The 24403-nt window shown below is 40.3% G+C and overlaps 1 protein-coding gene across 6 annotated transcripts in view; it reads left to right on the plus strand.

Annotated features, from left to right (window-relative positions):
- The first annotated feature begins 547 nt into the window (after window positions 1–547).
- The window catches only part of SGCD (sarcoglycan delta), a 1323040-nt gene continuing 1299184 nt past the window's right edge, over window positions 548–24403 (plus strand). For 4 of the 6 annotated variants that reach the window (XM_039836688.1, XM_039836681.1, XM_039836679.1 and 1 more), the window contains exon 1: window positions 18660–19584. The gene's annotated coding sequence lies outside the window, so the exon portion shown is untranslated. Of the gene's footprint in view, window positions 2204–3222; window positions 3461–15657; window positions 15762–18659; window positions 19585–24403 lie in introns of those variants that run through there. The other 2 variants (XM_039836682.1, XM_039836683.1) reach the window with 2 other exon arrangements.

The following is a 24403-nucleotide window of genomic DNA, read 5'->3' on the forward strand; positions in this document are numbered from 1 at the left end:
CAGAATATAATTCAGAAGGCTTTTTTGAGTACCCTTTGAAGGGAATGTTAACTTTCTAACTAGTGTCCTGCAGGTGGAAGTTTTGATATTGGACTCGAGTGGAATGTTATCAGATAAGAAAGCTTGTGTTTCACGTGGTCTTCTCTTGGGAATTGAGGAGGGAGTGGTGGAGATGAGCGTAACTTCATGTTGTCTCATTGCAGAATTTTAGGGCATTCTGTGGTTCTGTTTTTCTTTTCACTGTCAGTATAGGATGAGGGATTATATTTTCTTTTACTGTTTAGCAGTAACTCGAAATTACAGGAGTTTATTAGATATATTAATCTAAAACTCCAAAAACCCTTTAACTCAGAAAGTTTTCTTGTTTAATAAAGACTGTTTTCATGTCTCCTCCTAACAATGCTTTCTGTTGCTTGGATATCTTGTTTAGGATTGATTTATTTGTCAGAGTGAATTCAATTACTGAGAGGAATCGAACCAATCTCAGCATTGCATTCTAAAATGAGGCAGTAGGTGGCACTCACTCACCTCTTGTTAGCGGAAAATTGTTAGCATTGAATTAGAGTGTTTGGCACTACCTGGGTCTCACTGATACATTTGTTTTCGTTGACAAGAAACACCCTGTCCTCAGCCCTAGTCCAGTGTTTCTCACACTTTTGTATGTACGCAGAGGAAGAACCTGGGTGCTTGCTTATTAATATAGGCTTCTGAGTCTTGTCCTCATGATTCTGATTCACTGGGTCTTGTTCCAGATATCTGTGTTTTAAATAGGCACTTCCAGGTGATTCTCTTGTAGGGGACCACATTTTGAGTACACTCCTCTAGTTGAATGAAGAATGTTGTTTTAGTGCTATGTTTTAAGATGTACTATTTACTGGAACCTTATTTGCCAAGCTCTGTGCTAGTGTTATTTTACATTACTTCACAACATTGGGCAAACATAGGTATTGTTTGGCACTTTATAAAGGAATAAACCAAAGCACACAAAATTTCAATAGCTGTCTTGGGGTCACAGAGCTTGTGAATATTGCCTGGTTCTGCTTACCTACTGAATTTACAGATTTTTTTTTAACCTACAATTCACCAAATGTGTGGGTAAAAGGGCAAAGGGTTCAGTGGAATAATCCACTGAGGTTTAAGATGGATCCATTCTGGAATCCTAAGCCATTATAGCATGGAATCATAGAAATAACATGAGTGGTAAAGACGACCTTCATTCTAGTCCTGGCATACTCAGAAACCAGGGCAAGAGCCTTTCCTTCCCTGTATTCTGTTTCATTCATCTGGAAAACGAGAGGCTCAGTGTTCTTTGTAGACTACCTTCTTCAGAATCACTTGAAGAACTTGTTAAAAAATGCAAATTCCTGGACCTTACTCTCAGACTAAGTGAATCAGAATCTGGTATGAGAGATAGGAGGCTTGCACTTTGAACAAATGCCCCAGTGATGCGCATGCGGGAGAATCGCTGGACCAGAGGGTCTCTGCTGTCTTTTAGTATAGATGCTCCATGATTCTTAGCCTTGGAATTTTGACTTGCTTGGGTTTGACTAAAACAAGCCAGGTGGTGATATGGACTCCATAACTATAAAGTATGTAAATGAAGGTACTGCTTCAGTCTGGCTGTTAAAGCTGTTCTGAAAAAGTTAAGGACAAGATTCTAATGACCTTGGATTCTAATGAAGGAAGTTTACTTGTGATCTAAGCTTAAACCTTCATTGGGAACTGCTAATGTGATAAAAATGTGTAATGATAGCTAACATGTAGCAGTATGTACATCGCACTGTTATAAGCACTTTCTATGCATTATCTATGTTGATAAATCTTCCCCATTGTGAGTGATACAGAGTACATCTGGTTGGTTTCCATGGCTGAGAGTGCACTTCCTAACACATAAGAACATTTTGGTCCCGACTTTTGAAGTTTAATTTTACGTGTTCAGAAACTAATGTCTATTAATTATTCCTTATTGGCAATTCTGAATGCTTGTAATTTCCTTCTTTTTTTTGTCAGAGAATTATGATAGGCTTAAACTTTTTTGTCGGAGTGAAGCACCTTCAGAAAGTGTACCAGTCACAAGTATATGGCTCAGTAAATGATCAACTGGTGAACACGCCCACGTAACCAGCTGAAGAACTAGAACATAACAACCCTGAAGTTCCCTTCATGCCCTCTCCCAGTCACTGCCCTTCTCTCTCCCCCAAAGGTAACCGTTATCCTGACTTTTAACATATGATAGGTTTTTTGAAAAATGTCTAGCTTTTTTTTTTTCTACTCAACATAATTTGACAACCGTTGTATGCCTGGCTCTGAGGCTGTAGGCAGTGAAAGAGGAAACAGCCCCAGCCCCCTGGAGCGCACACTCTTGTGGGAAAGACAGACTGTAAATCAGTCATTGCATTTTTCGTGCTGAATATTATGCAAGTAGAGGAACAGGGCTATATGAGTAGATATCGGGGCACCCTGAGAAATAGCTATTGCTTTTTTGGGGGGAAAGTTTATTTCCTGAAAGCGATAGAATGAGGAGAAAGGGTAAAAATGACAAATGTATGAATTAATAAAGAGTTGTGTATTCAGGATGCCCACTTGGGTTTTGTTTTTAACAGTATAAACATTAGGACCACCTCATCCTTCCACAAATTAAGGTGTCTGCAGGATGTGAGATGCAAATGAGAAATATACTGTCTTTGGAGCTGACTCAGATTTACCAAACTTTATAAGGTTCCCATTAAGTCCAAGGGGAAAGACGTGAAGGATAGTGCAAATATCACAAAATAAAATGGACGTGTTTTTCTGTAAGCGATAAAAGTAATTAGATTTTCCCATGCATTTCATTTTAATACAGAGGTTAGAATAATAATTTTAGTTAATTAAGCAGGGTTCATCGTATATGTGGGTTTAAAACAGTGTTTTGGAGTAGGTCAGCTTCCAGACAGATTGAAAAGCAGGAGAAAGTTGTATAGGTGACATCGTTAACTGAACACTTCTAGGGATGGCATCTCTTAAGCCCCTGTCTTTGAAGTGACTTTGAAGGTTCAGATCTCTGCATGATAAAGATTTTAACCTTTCTTCTTAAGTCAAACCAGCCTATTATAAACTTTGCTAATGTATAACTTAGGGTGTAACTGTTATATGAAATCACAAATACGTTGCACGGGAGAGAGGAGATATTGGTAAGTGAATCACACTTGTGCTCTGAAAATATTTTTTATGTTTGTCCAATAGAAACTTGAATGAATTATTTTCACTTATGGCCCAAGGAGACTCATAAAAATTCCACTCTGGAAAGTAAGGGACGGCAATATTAATTTGAAACAAAGTGGAATTTAAGGAAAAGATATTAAACGAACCTAAGAGTTGTTTAATGAACATATGGAGGAACATATTCTGAAGTCAATTTGAGAAAATTTCTAAACCTCCTGAAGGTCATCTGTAAGTTCAAGTATCCATAGTGGACCCCAGGGTAAGGAATTCAGATTTAAATTATCTGTTTTCACCATTTCCCTCTATCCATGCTCTTTGCAATGTGACTTTGCAGCTTCTCTTATTAAGGAGGTGGAGTCTGTTTCCACTTCTTGAATTTGGGCTGATTTTATGACTACTTTAGCCTACAGAATATGGCAGAAGTGACAGTTTGCAAGGTTTTCAGCCTAGACCTTGCTTGCTGCTTCTTTCTTGGATCTCTGTTTCTACCATGTAAACATGCCGAGGCTAATCTGCTGGAGGATGAGAGACCATGTGGAAGAGACCTGGGGGCCCCAGCGTATAGCCAACCAACCACTAAACATGTGAGAGAGCCCAGCCCGCATTAGTACAGCTGCCTACCCAACCCCAAACTGACTACAGAAGCATGAATGGGCTCTGCTGAGACTAGAAAAATCACCACAAACTGACCTTGTAGACTCATGAAGAATAATAACTTCCTATTGTTTAAGCCACAGATCTGAGGTGGTTTGTGACAATAAAACCTCTGATAGGTATTTCAAATTATTCTACAGAGAATACCTATCCTTTTCAAATGACTGTAAGAATTTGTAAGATAGCGTCTAGGTTTAACACAAAGAAGACCTCAGTAGAGTCTCCTAAATAAAAATTATGTAGACCACTTCTTAAAATTATACTGCCCTAAAACCAGAAATTTGTTCTTAAAGTTAATTTAAACAATCTACTTATAATAGAACATTCCTAACTCTTGGTTCTTTGAAAAAAATAAAATAGATCCTGTGAGTCCAATTAAATACAAGTAAAAATAATTAGGCATGAGAAAAGGGCATAAGACAAACATACAGAGAAAATTAAGAACCCTATGTGGGAATATGCTGGATTATTCCATTGCCCACTGGTTGACCTAAAACTAAATTTCCCAGAATCCCTTTCTCTATGATCCTGGGTTAGAATTGGCCGACAGATGAACTTGAGTACTTTTTGGGAGTTGGAAGTGACGCTCTTGCAATCACTTTGGCATCCTGTTAACTATCACAGTGGAGCCTCAGTCTAAGACCCCACACTAAGGCCGCAAGCTTCCCATTCCAACATCTTGCAAGACTAATTTAAGCAAAAGGTAATTATTAAAGAATATTAGATAGCTCACAGGATTTCCAAGCAGGCCCAAGAATTAGATTTTAGAGTCAGAAAAAAACTTAAAAAGACTTGTATTGGAAAGATCACCCTCGATGCTCTGGTCGTGGTACTAGGATTCTGCCTTAGCTGAATCTGGCCTAAAGGGCCAGATTCCTGTGCACTGTGCTTGCCAGACTATGTACTCTTCAGTCTATGACGGCCCCCTCACATTGTTCTCTTCCTTATCTGAATCTTGCAGAGGAATAAATGATTGGCAGAAAAGTTGTATGACTGACCTTGAGCTATTAGGGAGTCTAGAAATGTACCTTTTAGTTTTCTAGCCTCTTAAAGCATGTCAGTGTCCTTCAGTCAGAGACCACTATGAACATGACTAGTTGAACAAGTTCAGTTTATTGTTGCAGCAAGGAAGAACACACCATGGGAACCATGGGTTGTCTGAACAAGGGGGCTTTAGAACCTAGTATAGCATTTGAGCTTTGGTTCGGTGATTTGTGGAATAAAGAGTTTGCTCTAGATTAGATGCTGTCGGAAAGTGTGTATGGGGGGTGGGTAGGAATTCTATGCTTGAGTGTCAATAAATTTTATATATGAGGAGGGCAAACTAGGGTGAGAGAAAAGCATAATTAGTAAAGAATTAACAGTTACTCATTTTAACCAAGAGAGGAGGTATCTGATATTTTGTGGGTGACACAGCAACCCTGTTTTTGACTGTAGCCAGACAAAATTATGGTGTGCACTTGCTTAATCTCATTTAATCATGATCTTGGAGTGACCTTGTCTAAATTGGTATTCTTTGAGACAGTTTATATTCAGCAGGAGAACAGCATAGCCTAGCTGTGAGTGCCTGGCCAGCTTCTGAATTTCAGGGGGTGCTTTTTTTTCTTTTTTCTAAAGTACAAGCTAGAAGGGAATTGGAATGTCTCTTGAGTTAAGGTGAAGCTCTAGGGTAACCCATCGAAGTCAGGGACAAGTCAAGTATGCCCACTATCCCTGGTCATTTAACAGTTCCCCAAAGTTTAGTCAAAGCAGCAAGACAAAATGAAATAAGAGAAAAACCTTGGACAAAGAGGGGACACATTTTTAGTTGCATATAATTGCCTACCTAGGAACCCAAGAAAATCAACTGGAAAATTATTAGAAGGAGAGTTGATAAAGCAGTTGGTTACAAAATCAGCATACAAAAATCAATGCTATAAGTCAACAATTATTTGTTAGAAAATATAATTTAAAAAGGCATTAAAATAGAGACAAAAATATAAAATACCTAGGAATAAACGACATAAGTATGCAGGACCCATATAAATAAAACTGTAAAACTTTACTGGGAACTTGAAGATTTAAATAAATGATAGAGCATACCACATTCTTGGATGGCATAAATCAATAATTCAGCCATTTCAATTCTAATAAAAATGTCAAAAGTATTTTTTTAACTAGACAATATAATTCTAAGGTCACCTGGGAAGATTAATAAAAGGCTGAAGAAGTTTTAGAAGATTGAAGGATGACTTACACTGCTAGAAAGAAAGATTTATTATCAAAGCAGCATGATTCTTGTGGAAGAATAAAAATAGCCTCATACAGGCTCAAGTATACATTTGGTATAGTATAGAGGTGGAATTTAAATGGTCTTATGCTTATTCGTAGAATATGGAAAGCCGCTAAGCACATCGTTCTTGCCCTGACAATGAGAAATAATAGATAAACTACAAAATCATTACTTTTGTTGAGCCACGAGAAAGATGAGTTTGTGAGGCAACCAAGTAATCTAATACCAAAGAGAGACAAGCCCCTTAGAGGAGAAATGGGCAATACAGTCTCTGCTCTGGCAGAGCACAAGAAGCAAGGCACTACCACTATCCAAATGGGTAAGAAGAAATCAGCTAAACTGTAACATCTATCAAAATCCATATGTGGGTATGTAAATCTGGAGCAGCTGAGGTAGTGGAGGAATTTCCACTTAGCTACTCTCTTCCCCAGACTTCCATCAGATGCTCAAATATTGGAGGCAGGGCAGGAGACTGGCTCTCTCCAGCCCACTAATGAGATCAGGCAAGGGGAGGCAATCATTTTGTGTTGGGCACACAAAATGCCATGTAATTCTCTGAATTCTTCTCTCTCAGAAATCAAAAGCTGTAAGCTACTAGGTGTAGGGCAGCAAACTCTGTTGCCTGCAGGGCTGGATGTGATCAGTGGGTGTGGGGCACGAGGTCCTTTCTCCTTCCCTGGACAGTTTTCTCTGGACAGTAGACTAAAGCCTCAAGTCTCTAGGGTCGCAAAATCTATTGCTCCCACAGCAGACAGACAGAGAGATGCATTGCTCAGTAGATACATGGAAAGCATTTGATAAAATTGAACATCCATTTATGATGTTCAAAACTCTCAACAAACTAGAACTTCCTCAGTCTGACAAAGGACATCTACAAAACCTACAGCAAACATCATACTTAATGATGAAAGATTGAATCTGTAAATTATGGTACATCCACTTAGTGGAATACTAATCAATAAAAAGGATGAATGGTTGATAAAAGCAACAATGTGGATGAATCTCTAAAGCATTATGTTAAGTAAAAGAAGCCAGACTCAAAAGGCTAGATACTGTATGATCATATTAGATTGAAAAGGCAAAACTATGTATAGGGACAGAGAACAGATCAGTGGTTGCCAGGGCCTTGGGGGGTGGGCATGGGGAATTGACTATAAGAAGACACAAGGGAACATTTATGGGATGATGAAAATACTTTATGTCTTGATTATGGTGGTGACTATGTGGCTGTATGTGTTTATCAAAATTTATAGGATTATACTCTTAAAAAGGATGAATTACATCTCCGGAAACTTGACTCTCCCCCCCAAAAAGAGGTTCAGAAAGAAAGTACAGCGCTATAATCCATGCTGAATAATTGGTAAATCATGGAGTAAAAATAACTTTTGATTCCTTACGTCATATGATAAGGTAAATTCCAAATAGATTAGTGATATGAATGAATAGAACCATTAAAAACTTAGAAATACGCAGAAAATTTAGGTAATACATAGAAAAGCATAAAGCAAAACAAGGAAGTGAAGACCCTAACAGTCAGAATAGTGGTTAGCAAGAGATAAGAGGAGCCTGTCTTTGAGAAAGGACCCACTGCAAGAATCTCTTCTCTTTCCTTTCCTCCCTACCCCTCCCTCTCCTTCTCCCTCCCCCTCTGTTTCCCTTTGCTCTCCCCTCAAAATAATATGGATGACAGTTACTTGGACATTTGTTTTATTAGTATTCATCATACAGTGCAGCCCTCTGTATATGGACCATGTTTTGTAATAGAAAAAAAGTGAAATTGGGGTCCACATGTAATTTCCTACATTTTACACACAGATTTAGGCACGGAAAGGCAAAGTCCATTGGTGAAGATTAATTTCTCCCATTTCCTAATCCAATTCTCCATTCTCTATCCAAAGCTCTACCAGCCAAAGCAGCCGTGTGATTTAGCACAAGTTAACAGACTGTGCCTTACAAACCAAGAGCAGTTTAAAAGAACCTAGGTTGCAGATATAAGATGTTTAATAAAACATGAATAAATATGGGTGAAATCTATCTGACATGGAATGGAGAAGGCCTTTTCAAACATTAAAGTAAAGGCAGAAGCCATAAAGGAAAAGATCAATAGATTCGACTGCTCCCAAGTTAAAAGTCATGTACAAATTTTAAAATGTCAAAGCAAAATTGAAAGACAATATGCAATTGGGGAAGATGCCTTTAAAATATATGGCAGATAAAAGGTTAACATTCTTGAAGTACAAAGAGCCTTTAAAATCAATAAGATCAATAGCCCAATAGTAAAGGAAGCAAGGAATATCTGGACCATTTTTAAGGGAAGAAATACATATTGCTAATAAGCATTTTTTAAAAAGTCATTCTCTCTAGTAATCAAATAGTTGCACATTAAAAAAGTGTACACTTGTCATATATCCAATTGTCCAGGATTAAAAAGAATGGAAACATCTAGTGCTGGAAAGTTGTAGTAGACAGAAAGCACTCTGAGACGCCTGGTATGAGAGCAGTTCAGCAACATTAACAAGAACCTCAAAAATTATGTATTTTCTGATTTAACAAGATGTACACAAAGATATTTAGAGAAAATTGGAAACAACCTCAAACATTGTAGTGACAGGGAACTAGCTAGGTTATGTTACCTTGGTAAACCCCGGCCATTTTCTAGCCAAAATGGCACTTGGAAAGGAAGCCTTCTCTTACTCCAGGGAGACCCCCATCCCATGCCTGGCCCACAGCTTGTGTGGGCAACGACTTGTACGTTGGTTACCATGGTTTGGGTACATGCAATGTGATGCTATGCTATGTAGCCATTAAAACACATTTTTGCATAATTTTGAATGACATAGGGATATGTTCTCAGTATGCCATTAATTACATAAAACTTAGAGAGCTAAGAATATTTTTTGGACTGCACTAATAGCTATTTTTTAAAAGGTAAGTTTTTAAGCGTGTACAACATAAGCCCAATTTAAAAAAGAATAAGTAGTATATGCATAGAAAGAAAACCAGAAAAAAAAAGACTAGCAGGATATATACCAGTATTTTAAGAGTATTACATCTGTTGATAAGATTACGGGTAACTTTGAGTTTTACTTTTTGTTTTTATATACTTTTGCTATTTTCTAGGTAGACTCTGTATTATCTATGTAATTAAAAAAAAAAGGTAAAAAATCTCATTCAGAGGACCGAGCAGAACCAGATCAAGAATACAGCTTTCCTAGGAGAAATGTGTGCTTTTGGCTACTTTCATTACCTTGAGTTTTCACGTAAATGCTTAAGCTTTATAGATGGAGAGAAAAAATCAGTGGAGAGCAGCTGTTTAGAATGACATTCAGTGATGGTGGTGAAAATGACCACATTATGTCATCAAAATGAGATGAAGTTGCGTGACATAGGCTTTGATGTGCAGGTTGTAATTTGAACAGAACTCTGCTGACCCAGCCCCACTCATCACAGATGTTAAGGGTCCAAAGAAAGCTTGGCACAAAGCAGGGGACAGATGGAGAATGCAGTGGGAAGCTTTGATTAAGTCACAGAAGCACAGGAAGCCCCTGTACCCTCCACCCAGTGAATAAAGTGGGAGACGAGGAGAGAGCAGGCTTTTCAGAGCTCATGCTTAGGCCAAACTTGATTCTGGTATGCGGCTAGTAACTTTATATCCAGTTCTCTGTTCTGATAAGGTGTTGGGTGCAAAGTGAGAGTGTTAAATGTGGCATTTCATTTAATGATTTGTTTTCCCATAAGCCAACGGTGTTAATTATCTGTGTTAATGGAAAGGAGAAAGTCCATTACTGAGTGAAATATACAGAAGTCTGTGTCCCTAAAACTGTAGCTTAGTGTTTGCTCCCCTCCCATCTCTGCCCTTTTCTCTAATATTTGCTACCATTGACCTTCCACAGGCATCAGGACAAAGTTTAAACTCTTCATTTTGGTATAAAAGACCTGATTTTCATTCTAGCATTGTTGCTCATCACCACATACACCAACTACATCAAACTAGCTTTAGTTTTATGAACACGTATGGCATTGTATGTCTCTAGGTATTGATCGTCTTGCTGATATTTTCAAATGCCTATTATGTTCTGGGTACTTTGCTAAATGTATTATCTTCTTCCTCCGCACAATCCTATCTCGTAGGCTTGAATATTGTCTCCACTTGATAAATGAGAAACCTGTGGTTCAAAGAAATTGAATAATTTGCCTAGGGTCACACAACTAGTTAAGTGGCAGAGCCAGAATTTGAACCCAGGTTATTATTTTTTTTTAAACCACTTCATTGAGATATGATTGACATACAAAAGCTATAGATATTTAATGTAGACAACTTGTGTTTGGAGATAAGTATATACCTGTGAAACTGTCACTACTATTGGTGCCAAAAAATTACCACCTCCAAAAATTAACGTCCTTCCCCCTGACCTAGGTTTGACTCTAAACCTGGAATTCATTTTTTAAAAACTGGTAAAATACATAAAACTTATCTTTGTGACTGTTTTTAAGTGTACACTTCTATGGCATCAGGTACATTTACATTGTGGTGCAACCATCACCACTGTCCATCTCTCAAATTGAAGAACTTTTTATCTTCCCAAACTGAAACTCTGTCCCCATTAAACAGTAACCCCCGTTTCTTCCTGTCCCCAGCCCCTGGCAACCACCTTTCTACTTTTTGTCTCTATGAATATGACCACTGTAGGTACCTCATGCAATTGGAATCATACAGTATTTGTCCTTTTGTGAGTGGTTTATCGAATTTATCATACTGTCTTCAAGGTTCATCCATGCTGTAGTGTATGTCAGAATTTTTTCCTTTTTAAGGCTGAATATTATTCCATTGTATGAATATACCACATTTTGTTTATCCATTCAGCTACACTTGTATTGCTTCCACTTTTTGGCTATTGTGAAAAATGCTGCTATGAACATGAGTGTCCAGATATTTGTTTGAATCACTTCACTTGAGTATTTACATAGAACTGGAATTGCTGGATCACATGGTAAGTCTATGGTGGCTTTGACATGGTCAAAAATTGTAGGCCAGTCATTTTGTAGAACCTCCCTCAATTTGGTCTTGATCTGTTTTCTCATGATTAGACCCAGGTTATGTGTTTTGGCTAAAATGTCAAAGATGCTGATTTTTTTTTTCTTTATCACATCCCATAGGATGGCACCTAATGTTGGTTTAGATCACTTATGCTGTTTGTTTTTTGCTGCTGTTGTCTGGTATCTCTACTATAAAGTTACTGTAAGGTCTCTTTGTAATAAGTATCTTGTGAGGAGATACTTTAAGACTATGTAAATATCTCTTTCCTCATCAATCCACTCGAATTTAACATCCACTGATGTTTCTTGACTAAATTATTACTATAATGGTGACCAAATGGTGTTTTTTTTATACCATCATCATTCCTTCTCCATTTATTTTCTTTCTACTATAAAGAAAAGCTTTGTCTTCTTGTTTATTTATTCATTTATTTCTATCGGTATGGGTACTAATACTACATATTTAATGGATTATAATCTGTTACTATCATTATTTCTTTTAATGCTCAAAATTTCCTAGATTTGGCCAGTGGGAGCCACTTCAAGTTGGTTCCTGTGTCTTTTTGACATTTTGTCATCATCGTTTGATTGCTTCCTTACTTGATGACACAAAAGATGGGTCAGGCTTATCTTATTTTTTCCCTGGATTCAGTGATTTGAAGAGAGTGTATTTACTTATAGAAATAAGGCTACTCCTAAATGTAGAAATAAGGCTGCTTCTAAATAATATTACTCCTACAAAATTTAAAAATACAAAAGATTGTTACTCAGGCTGCTTTATGTGTATCCGCTAGCCACGTGGATTTGAGATTTCACCTCTGGTTTGTTGCTGGATTTGTTAGATGTCAACCCAACATAAGGGATTGCATTTTTATAGTCACTTAAATATTAGCTATAAACTTGAGCATTTCTGAGGAGGCACAGAAAGGAACTAGCATCGAGCTGTGCTGTAGGATTATTTGGTTTCCTCATCTCAGATACTCAAGGGCCTGCCAGCATGGTAGCTCTGTTGAGCGAGAAAAAAGTTTTTATATATTTCTCTTCAATGGTAATAGAAGTGAAACTATTGTGAAAAGACACTAGGCTTGGACTACACCATATGGCACTGAGAGGTGTTCATCACTACAGCTTCTAACAGCTGACCTCAAAATTGCCCAGATTTCTGCATTGATGGAGAAATAGCCCCTGACTGCCTGGAAACATCCATTGTAGCAGCTCTTTAGCCATGTAATTTAAAATAATTACTCATTAAATGAGAATAAAATAGAGTTCATAATAACAATAATAATCTCTGTAGCATTGGTCATTACCAAAGTTACTGTTTGTTGGAGCGTTACCTCGGGAGAGGTGTCCTGCCGAAGAGAGTAAGACCCAGCGGGGAGCCCGGCTTTCTCATACTGCTGAGGTAGAGAACTGGGACTGCTCCGGACAACTACAGACCTAATTTTATATTCCATCTATGTTGCCGATCTCATGTCGTTTCAAGGAATTTGATCACTAACACAGCAGACAGCATGCCACTGAAAATCAAGGAACAGGAACAGCTGTGTGGCACTTGTCAGTGGGTTTATATCATCGCGGGAAACAACTCGAGCAATTACAATACCTTGTCTTTGACAAGCGTCACTCTTATCCCCATCTTGGGAAAAGCGAGGCCCTTTTGCAAGAGGGCCTTTGAGTGCATGGGTCCAACACCAAGTGATTATGAGCGGGTTTACAGGATGGTGTGGGTGGAGCAGATTTTAGATCACTTCCGGTATCTAAGAAAGTAAAAGGTGGAAGCTGGGTTCAAGGCAGGGTTTCTGCTTCTCATTGTTGTGGCCTAAAAACATGCATCCCTTCATTTATTCATTCATCTGGCGAATGAGCACCTGCGCTGTGCCAGATATTGTTCTCAGTGCTGGGAATATCAATCGAAGCAGACATGAGTGCCGACCTTAGGGATCTGACAGCCTCCTGGGTTGGGAGGAATATACAAATATAGAAGTGTAAAAAGTGCCATGGAGGCAAAGGAGAGAACATTTGAGAGGAAAGCAGAGGGACTCCTTTTGCAACGTGGCATCTGTGAAGGATTCTTGAGGAAGCGGCATTTATGCTGAGGCCTGAAGTCGGAGGAGTGTTTGGCCAGGCCTACAATGAGGGGAGAATGTTCTAGGCAAAGGGGTGTCATGGGCAAAGGCCCGTAGATGCAACCCAGTTAGTTTGAGGAACTAGAGGAAGGGTAGCGTGAGGGAGAATGCGGCTCGAGGGGAAGTTGGAGAGGCTGACGGGCTGTAGGGACAGGCAGGTTTGGAGAGGAGTCCAGATTTGATTCTAAGGGCAACAGGAAGCTTCGGAGCTGAGGTGTGACAGGACGCAGTTCATGTCTGTAATAACCCAGTCTGGTTGCTGGTAGAGAACGGCCTGGAGCAGGTAGGACCTGAGCTGATACTGCGGAGCCAGGTAGGCGATCACCTGAGAATTCAGGAAAGAGGAGGTGGCAGGGCATGACAGGAAGCAGACTGGACATTCGTTTAGACATCAGAGTTGACTGGGGGTGTTCAGACGTGGGGAAGTATCAGGGCTGATTCCCAGGTCTCTGGCTTGAGCAGCTGGATAAACAAATGTCTGTATGCTCAGGTGGGATCTATCAGAGGATAACTATATTTGGGTGTTAAAATAATCAGATTTTTTTTTTTTTATTGTGGCAAGACATCACATAAAATTTATCATTTGAGCCATTTTAAAACGTACACTTCTGTGGTGTAAGTGCATTCACATTGTTGTGCCACCGTGGCCACTGTCCATCTCCAGAACTTCTTCCTCTTTCTCATCTGAAACTCTGTACCCATTAAACAGTAACTCTTACGTTCGCCCTGACCCCAGCTCCTGGCAACCAGTATTCTACTTTCTGTCTCTGATTTCGGCTGCTCTAGGTACCTCATGTAATTGTACAGTGTTTGTTTTTTTTGTGACTGGCTTATTTCACTTAACATAATGTCTTCGAGTTTCATTCATGCTGTAGCCTGTGTTAGGATTTCCTTCCTTTTTAAGGTTGAGTAATATTTCATTGTAAGTTCATACCACATTTTCTTTATTCATTCATATATTGATGGACATTTGGGTTTCTTTCACCTTTCGGCTCTTGAGAATAATGCTGTTATGAACTTGGGTGTACATATATCTGTTTGCATCCCTGCTTTCACTTTTGGATGTTTAACCAGAAGTGGAATTGCTGGATCATATGGTAATTCTGTGTTTAATTTTTGTCGACCGCCAAACTTTTCTACCGCGGCTGCATCATTTTACATTCCCACCCACAATGCACAAGGGTCCCCATTTTTCCACATCCTCACCAACCCTTGTTATTTATTCATTTATTTGATAATTGCCATCCTAATGGGTGTGAAGTGATATCTCGTTGTGGCAGAACATTCAGGTTTTTAGATGAGAGATATTCACATGGCACTGTCAAGGAAATGTTTGGTGTATACCAGACAGGATTTCCAAGGAGAGGTCTTTTGGCCCGTAGGTCAGTTCAAATCCTGCTGACCAAGAATCCTGCAGCAGGTTCTTGTAAATGCCTCATCAGTGTGGATCTTAAGGTGTCTCCTGCCAGTGTGCCTGCTATGTATATGAGTATGTGAGGATTTTGGCATTTGACTTCACTTCTGGTGAACAAATGTCATTTTGTACCTGGTTCTCTCCTTTCTAATTATAGTGCAGCTCTAGTGGAAATTAACCAAGAATAACTAAATATGAGCTTCAAATAAAAGTGGTGGAAAGCTTCCAAAAGAGGAAATTTATTGTTATGGTCTTGGAAGGTGTATCCAGCTGAAATCAAATAGGCTTTATGATTTTTTTTTTTTTAGAGTGAATGGAAGACATTTTTGTTTGTTTTTCCTTTTTTTGGAACAAAGAAAATGCAGCTTTAAAGTGTTTTCCAATTTCTCAGCTCCCTTTCATTCTGTGGTTTCTTTACTCTTAATGGGATAATATAAACCACTTTTCTGTCGTTTGTTATTCATCAAAGCTGTTGATTTACCCTTAACAGAACGAAGGCAAGGATGTTATTAAAATAAAACAACTTCCAATTGAGCTGCTAATAAATGCTGAAATGCATCCACATTTCTCCTATCGATTATCTCCTGCTGACAAAGGCAAACACAAGCTTGCACTGGGATGTCTGTGGAAATGAAAGATTTAATTAAATGAAAACCAAAGGAGCTGGAAGATCAACTGCACTGGGCTGTCGAAGGATTGTTATGCATAATTGGCTATTTGAAATGTTCCTGCTTCTTGGGCCTTTTTCACCCAAAATATTCCCTACAGGGCATTAGGAAGGAACACAGTCGTTAGTAAATCCCTCCCACCCCCAAAGGGTTCATTTTACAAGCTCAAGGTTGTGGGCTAGAATGGGCTGTGTCAGGCCATAAAAAAGATGTAATAGAACACCTTGAAATGGAGAATTAGCATGGGAGAGCAGGAAGACAGCAGTGTCTTCTCCGTTTCAGGCTGTCTCCAAGGGCCGAAGGCGGAAGAAGAGGTGCTGGCGGGGAGGATGTAAGAAGAGGTCCATAAACTCAGAGAGTGGAATTCTTTAGAGCTGATTCGCTCTGTAAGTGTGTGCATGTAAAGTTTAATGTCTGGTAAATGCGGTGGTATTTAGTGATGGGAGTATATTAAAAAGCTGGTATTCACTTTGCTCGGAGTGTTTCAAGCACCTGTCGGGTGGCCTGCTTTTTACGACACGGTGGAGAAAAGAAAGATGGACAGAAATCATTGCCTGTGGCAGCCACATGGCAGTTAGTTTACACAGGTATTTCTTTTTGGAACCCTGAGTAAGGTGTTAACATTTGAAGACTTTGGTTTCCTCATTTGCACAATGGGATATCAATTGTACCTATCCCATCGATTTGTTATGAGGATTAAATGAGAAAATGTAGACAAAGCACAGTGAGCAGGTACACGGTAAACACTAAATGATTAGCAATAATAATTCACCTTCCACATCAGCTGAAGGGAGGGCATAATTTTTTCTATTATATTCCCCATAGTGTCTAGCCCATTGTTTAATACACTGCTCTCAATAAAAATTTTAGACTGAATTAAAAGAAATATTAATCTCTCAGTTTTGAGTTTTTTACAGATTCACATGGGAGTTAACAGTCATTCAACAAATATGTATTTAATGTCTTAAATTGTTTTTAAAATAATATTTTGTTTTCCTGATTACAAAAAAAGTAACATCTGTGCCTTGGCGGAAGCAGTGGCTGTAGTAGGCCTCATTCTTTGTGTCATATTGCACTGAATTTATGCTATACTAGAATCTCAGGCTAGAAAATTTTTCTTTAATATCTGGCTCCCTGTGGTCATCACTTCTGTATAAAAATACTGTGGTGTGTTCTTGTTTCTCAAGTGTAATTTGGAGTCAAGTGGAATAGATAAACACTGTCAATAAGAATATCTTTTGTAGACACTGATAGGACTTATCTGTGTAGAAATGAAGAGATAAAGGACACATAAATGTTTAATTTTTCTTTGCATGTTAATCTAACCACTGAACACCCTTGGTCCCCAAGCAAATTAATTGTCACAAAAGGAGAGTAAGTGACACATGGTCTGTATTGAGCTGTTGTCTGCTCAATCAGCCACTCTTCCACATAGAATCATGGAAGAGGCAGGCCCCTTCAGCAGGATTATGTGAGCAGCTGTGCTGGATTAATCATATTAGATGTCTCCTTGAAAAACTCAGGGCACTGATCTTCTGGCTTGAGGTTGGTTCTTGAAATGTTTGTGGAGTAAACTTTATCTTTCCCTGTGGAGTAGGTCCAGAGCTGGACTCAAAAGTCCCAGTGTAGAGGCTAGTTTCTTCAACCCCTGGCTGTGTGACTCTTATAAGTCACTGCTTTTCTGAGCTTTATTGGTTCATTTGCAAAATAAAGTTGTGGCTAATATTTATATATAACATTTTAATTTTAATTTGTGGCAAAATACCCGTAACATAAAATTTACCATCTTAACCATTTTTAAGTGCACAGTTCAGGAGGCAAATAAATTATTTTTTACTACAATTACAGTGCTTCCAATATTACCACCACTTGTCCAGTAGAATTGTTGTGAAGACCAAATGAGAAAAAAGGATGAGAAAAAATGATACTCCTTACACTAAAAAACGCTTTGCAGATATCAGTTGCTATTAGTAGCATGACCCTATCGCTTTCTGGGCTCAGTTTTCCTATTAGGGACCCCACTTCAAATATCGTTAGTCTTTACATTCTATAGAACATTACTTCTACCTGGCACAGGTTTCCATGTCAATAGGGAGCCAAATTTTATGCTAAAAAGCCTGAGTTTTCTCTAGTAAAACATTAACATCATCATACACATGGAGGTTTTGTAACTTTTCCTGTCACTCTATGGAAGGAAGCCCTTGGTAAAGTCTGACTTGTTGGTGACACCAATATATCTGTATCTGTATATCTGTATCTGTATCTATATCCATATTTCTCTTCTATTTGTTTATTGATTCAGAAATATTTATCCAGCACCTCTTTGTTGCTGGGCACTGTTTGAGACGCTGGGAATACAGCAGTGAACAAGAGAGACAAATTCCTCTGCCCTCTGAATGCTGACCTTTGACGGGGCAAAGACAGAAAATAAACCAGTAAATGTATAATAACAAGTAGGAAATGATAGAGGTGCTAAAGAAAAACAATGCCAGGCCAGGAGATGGAAGGTGACGGGTCCTTTTCTTTTACATGGAATGGTCAGGGAAGGCCCCCCTAAAGAGATGACACATTAGAGCAGAAACCTAACCGATGAGCAAGGTCCAGCCATGTGAAGGTGTGGGAAAGCTCCGCTCTAGGCAGTGCGAACTGGGATGTGGAGGAGGAACTTCCCACAGAGACCACTGAGGCTCCTCCCTGCCCTGTGGCTGTGCCAATAGTAGCCCCAGTGCAAAAGAACTTTGGGTTCCTTCTCTTCTCTCTGAGTTCCCATACATGAGAGTACTTCAAGAGCGCAGAGCTATGTGTTATGGAACTCCAAAGTGTCTCCAGGCAACTGGGAATCAATATGGGGAGAACAAAAAATCTTATTGGCCCCTTTGCTTAATTTTATGCTGTGAGTATGCTTCACTTTGAGCATATTAAAAAATCCAATAATTTTTTTCTGAATGGGGCATACTTATACTAAAACAATTATTGGACTTTTAACTTGGGACATATTATATTCAAAATTTTTGGTTGTTTAACTGACATTCAAATTTAAATGAGTGGCCTGTATTTTACCTGACAACCCTAATTGGCCAGAACCTAGTCACATGGGCACATCTAGCTGCAAGAGAGTCTGGAAAATCTAGCCTTTAGGTGGGTAGTAATGTGTCCAATTATAACCTGGAGTTTTAATTACTAAAAGGAAGCAGGAGAGAATGGATATTGAGAACAACTAGCAGTCTTTGGCAAAACTTATATGTCTAATTCATTCATTCATTCATTCATTTTACTTTTATTAATCACCTACTATGTGACAAGTATTGGATAAACAAGTTAGACAAGACTCCTGCACCTACAAAGCTTAAATTTTGGTGGAAGAGATAGACAATAATTTATACACGTGTAGAATTTCAAGTAGTAATAAATGTTCTAAAGAAAAATAAGGCAAGTAAGATTTCTAGTAGAGTTTGATAGGAATGCTGCTTTTTAAATGAGGAGGCTAGGGGAAGCTTCTCTGGAGAAATATCATTTGAGTAGAGACCTAAACGAAGTGTGGGAGGAAGCATGTGAAACTCTGGGGAAGAGCATGCCGGCCAGAAAGACCAGCTAGTGCAAAGACACCAATGACCTTGGTGTGTGTCAAAAATTAGAAGGCCCACGTGGTTGGCATGAAGGGATCAAGGGGGAGAGTGTAGGGGAAGCAGGCAGAAGAGGGCTTTGAAGACCACAACGAAGAGTTTTTTAAACTTCAGGAATGATGAGATGCCACTGAAGGGTTTGGAGCAAGACAGTTACATGACTTAATTTGCATTTTAAATAGATCACATTGCCTCCTGGGTAGTCCATGTGGCTAGAGGAGGCAAGAGTGGAAGAAGGGAGATGAGTTAGAGGCTATTGCAAGGGATTGGGCTTGGACAGCCCATAGAGTGGAGGGAGTGAGAAGTGGTGGGATTCAGGATGTATATAAAGTAGGCACTAATACCACCCTCAATTTACAGATGAAGGAGGCTCATAGAGTCAGGACTGGAATCTAGGTCTGTATGACTTGAGCGCAGCTTCAGGGAAGAAGGTCTTGCAGCTCTGAGAGACTGCAGGGATCATTCAGTCCTTGATTCTGACATTGCAGCAGGAGCAAGAGGGAGGAGATCCGATGAAGAAGGCCACTTTTCCCTTCTTCCTGCATTCTTCCCCAGCATCGATTCTGCCTGGGACTCTGAATCTAAGGTAATCTAATTTGTTATTTGCTTTATTAGAGTAAAATCTTCTCTCCTCCTACATGAAAAAAAAAAACATCCCCCAAATAGTACTTGATCTTGGAAGTTGAGAGCTGTGACACCAATGGCAATGTAAACTCTAGAAAGAAGGAGGTGACTTTTATTCTTTGTGTTTCTTGGGCCCCTGCCTTGTAGAGGAAAGAGGCTTTGGAATCAGCCACACCTGGTCCTGAATCTCGTTTACCAGCTGAGCCTGGGTTTTTTGCATCTGCAAAGTGGGACCAAAACAAGTTACTCCACGTAGTTGCTGAGAGCATTACAAGAGAAAATGTGCCTGAAACTAGTAGCATCCAATAGATGTGATTCATTTTATGATTTGAGAATCATTTTGGCTTCAACTTGCTCTTAGCACTGTTTTTTATCTTTCCACCAGTTCCTTTACTGACCCTAATCTTTTCGTCATTCCCCATTCACTTCCCTTCCTAGCTTCTATCCTGTCATGATGTCTGGAGCCCCACATAATGTGACCTTTGAGGGAAAATGCCAGGTGGAGGGGATCAGGAAATATGGAAGGCCCCTCCATTAACCTGTTCCCTAGAACTGGAATATGAAATATTCATTTAAGTCGAGTGAAAGACATTGAAAATTTGATGTTCTCGCTTAGTTCCAGAAGCACACTACTGATAAGAAACAAATTAGAAATGCAAGGTTTTTTTCCCCAAGTGCTGTAAAGATGTGTGTTGATGATGGAGCTGGTCTTTCCCCGTGGGTCAGTGAGGCTTTCCCTGAAGCATAAATGCAGATAAAAATGATCGCTGCTTCTGATGAGGCTGTCAGAGCCTGGTATCAGAATTTGGGAAAGGTGTTTGAAGTCCTATTTATTTGAATCCAGCATAAACACACTCTGCCAGATCTCTGGCTGCTCTTGGGGAGGGGTGCCGATCTTTCAGCGCTGGATTTCAAATGTGGATCAGCTGATCAGAGTGCTTGGTTACTCTGGATGAAAAGACTTATAGAGCTCTGGACTCACTGCAGGAAGAGCCCTTAGAAATCTAGGGGAACTTTTATTTTTACAGATAAGGATAAGCCCAGAGAGGGGTTCTTACTTGCTCAAAGTCACACAGCTTAGCTCAAAAGTAAAGTATGGAAGAACTTTGGTGGGCCTTGGTGTCAGAGAGAGTTGGGTTCAAATCCTGGATCTATCATCTTGGGTAAGTTACTTAATTTTCAGAGAGCGTTGGGTTCAAATCCTTGATCTATTCCTTGGGTAAGTACTTAATTTTCTAAAGCTTCAATTTCCTCACTTGTGAGATGGGGCTAATAATCGTTCCTACTTCATAGGATGAATATGAGGATTAGCAAGAAAATTCATATAAAATAGCACAATGCTTGACACTTATTGACAAATATTGGTATTTTGTGATGTTGATTGTAATATATATTTTGGGTTCCCAGGAACTGACAGTAGGAAAATCTTTTTATTGTTAACATGCCACGGGCCTCTTGTCTGGTCCTTATTAGAGGGTGTAGTGGGTCGAATTGTGTTCCCCTCAAAAGGTATGTTCAAGTATTAACTCCCTGTACCCATGACCATGACCTTATTTGGAAAGAGGGTTTCTGCAGATGCAATTAAGTTAAAATGAGGTCACACTAGATTTGGGTGGGCCCTAATCCTATGCCTAGTGTCCTTATATGAAGGGGAAATTTGTACATGGACACACAGAGAGGGCACCATGTGAAGACAGAGGCAGATATTGGAGCGGTGCTACCACAAAATCAAGAAATATCAAGGGTTCCTGGCTGGAAGAGGCAAAGAAAGATTCTTTCCTAGAGCCTTAGGAGGGAGCATGGCCTTGCCAATGCCTTGATTTTACAATTTTAGCCTCCAGGACTGCGAGATGATAGGTTTGTGGTAATTTATTATGGCAGCCCTAGGAAGCGAACACAGAGAGTATAAGGGAGGAGGATGTTCTGGTCTCTCAGTTAAGCATCTAAGGTTAGAGCTTAGCTGTGGAATGTTCATTTCCTGATTTATGAATGGACTACTCATTGAGTAATAACCTTCTGAAGAGATCCCGAGTATTTGCCTACTGACTTAGTGATGCTGGAGGGGTGTGTGTGTGTGGGGGGAGGGGTGTGATGGTGGTGGTGGTGGGGGACACAAGTACTATGATTGAGGAGAGCCAGGATTTCTCACAATCATGGGTGGATATTCCAGATGACAAAATGCCAAGAGTGCACTCAGAAAAGACAGGAGGGGACATGGTCGGACAGAGGGCAAAGGCTGCTATGTCTCATTTGTCCCAGTTTTCCTGTTAAGTCTCCCTCATTCCCCTTTCATGTAAATATAGGTAGTTTTCTTGTTAGGCTGAGATGCAGAGAAATTGGAACACATGTGGGAAATGTTGGGCCTTACAGGCTCTTGGTGAATGCCTCTTTCTTTGAATCAGGTGAGGACCAGGAGAATATTGCAAGGGATGTGCTGTGTGTCCGTGTAGTTTCCCGGAGGCAGCCAGGTGGCCTGTCTCATTTCACATTTCTGCAGGCCGGGCCTGAGAGATGTAGAAGTCCTTTTTCAGCACTGAAGCCCTCCACCCTGCCTCCCCATCAGTCATTCCTTCTCTGCCTTTCCCGCTCTGCACCGTGGCGTTATCATTTTGAGCAGAACTCATTTGGAGTTCTTCCCCGCTGTCTCCAACCAGAAGGGAAAACACTCACAGACAGGAACGATACATCAGTCTCAGAGCTCACTGCCATAGCGGCTACGGGAAGTACTAGAATTCGTTTCCAAAGAAGAGATAATACATTATAAGGATGTATGCAGTTTTCAGAGCTCTTTTGCCAAGGGTGAAGGCTAATGGGGATGGGAATGGAGGCGATAGTTCAGTTACGTGATTGATTGAGGATCCCTGTGCCCAGGCACAGTTGCTGTTTGGACTGCCGGAGCCTAATCAAAACCAGTGCCGTTTTGGTCTTGACCCTCTTGAGGGAAGAGACAAGCGGTTGAGTCATTGGATTTCCAAGGTCATCTGCTCAGGGAGAGGCACTATCCTTAGCTCATTGGTTGGAAAAAGTTTTTTTTTTTTTTAAAGTGAATGTGAAGGGGAGGGGTGGGAGAGGACTGGCTAGTCAAGGAGAGGATTAGTCAAGAGGCAGCACAATGGCAAAGTGGGAAGTTGGGGAGGAAGTGAAATAATTCAGTCTGTGCTTTGAGGACTGCTCCTTTATCTACAACATGAGTGAGTTCTGAGAGTTGCTATCACCTATGAGAAATCTAGAGGTGGCTCCATTTATGTGAAATATTCAGAATAGGTAAATCTGTAGAGAGAGCAGCTTGGCGATGGCCAAGGCTGGGGAGTGGGGGATGGGGAATGACTACTCAATGGAGTTTCCTTTTGGGGCAATAATAATGTTCTGGAACTAGATAAAGGTGGTAGCTGTGCAACACTAGGACTATCCCAAATGCCACTGAATTGTACAATTTAAAATAGTGAGTTTTATGTTATGTGAATTTTACCTCAAAGAACAGATGCCAAAATATACCCCCACCCCCACCCCCAGCCCCGGGCCTTTAAACCACATGGATGCTGTTGAGGTGGCCTCTGGAAAGATAGACTGTGGCTGAGTTCAGCCCCTGGACGAATGACATGGCCTGAGTGCTGTGTGCGTGTCGAGGTCCTTGCTCCCTCTGGTCTGCCCCCTCTCCACCCCTCCTTAGAGGATCCACAGGGCTGCCTGCACCAACACCAAGATCTTAAAGAGAATGGGCTTTTGGGGACCTTAATCTCAGTGTGAATCCTGACCACGCCACTATCGACAGTATGAATCCAGATGTTACAGAAACTCTCTGAACCTCAGTTTCCTTACTTGTAAAATGGAGGTGACAATATCTACCTCATAGGGTTTTTGCTCACTTAAACTAAGTGTTAAAGCATTTAACGTGTTATTACCACTCAGTAAATGGCAGTGGCTATTATAAATAATTCTGTTGTCTGTGGTATCTGCCTGAGCATAGTACTGATTGCCAAGATCCAGAGGTAGCAAGAAGTTTTGCCTCAGCTAAGTCCTTTAAACAGAATCCCAAACCCCCAAAGCCTGCTGGTGGGGATGTGGACAGAAGAGAGCCAGCAACAATGGAGGATATTATTGACTCAGTGTGGTTTTGAAGGGGTTGGATAAATAGCATCCTTTTTCCCTGCCTGAGTCTGGAACCAATGGACAAATAAGACAAAACCTAAGGAGACAGGTGACCAAAATATCACCTTTAGACCAATCAAACTGATTCTAGAGTTTAATGGGACTTTTTGTAGCTGAACCCCACAATGAGACTTTTCACCCTTTTATAGACAAGGCTGGGTCACCGCAGGGCTGCCCAGACCGGGGCTCGCCCCTGCTAAACGCACAGCATGAAGGAACAGAGGGGTGTGCTGGCCCTCAGTGAGGTTGGGCTCCTTTCTTGAGCCCACCAGTCAGGGCAGGCACTCCGCCTCTGTCGGAGAGAGACCAGGAGGGAGGCCAGGAGCGCACTAGGGGGGCTCCTTTCAAATGCAAGAAAAGTCATGCGAGGGATGGAGAGGGCTTCACATTGGATAGCTATAGGCCCTGTAGGAGTGTCTCCATGGCGAGGCAGGGGCTCCCTTCATGTCCGTGGTGTTCCCCACCTCCTTCCCCACGTGGTCTGACATGTGATGGGCACTCCAGGGCTGCTGTCTTCTTCCTTTATGTTCAGCAAGGAGTCCTTTGCTACAAAAGGAAATGGGATAGAAGGACTACTAAGCCAACAAAACCTGGGAACAGCCACATTTCGTCCAACCTTTGGGGATTGGTAA

This window comes from Pteropus medius, unplaced genomic scaffold (assembly GCF_902729225.1).
Source record: "Pteropus medius unplaced genomic scaffold, Ma_sr-lr_union100, whole genome shotgun sequence".
NCBI classification, from domain to species: domain Eukaryota; kingdom Metazoa; phylum Chordata; class Mammalia; order Chiroptera; family Pteropodidae; genus Pteropus; species Pteropus medius.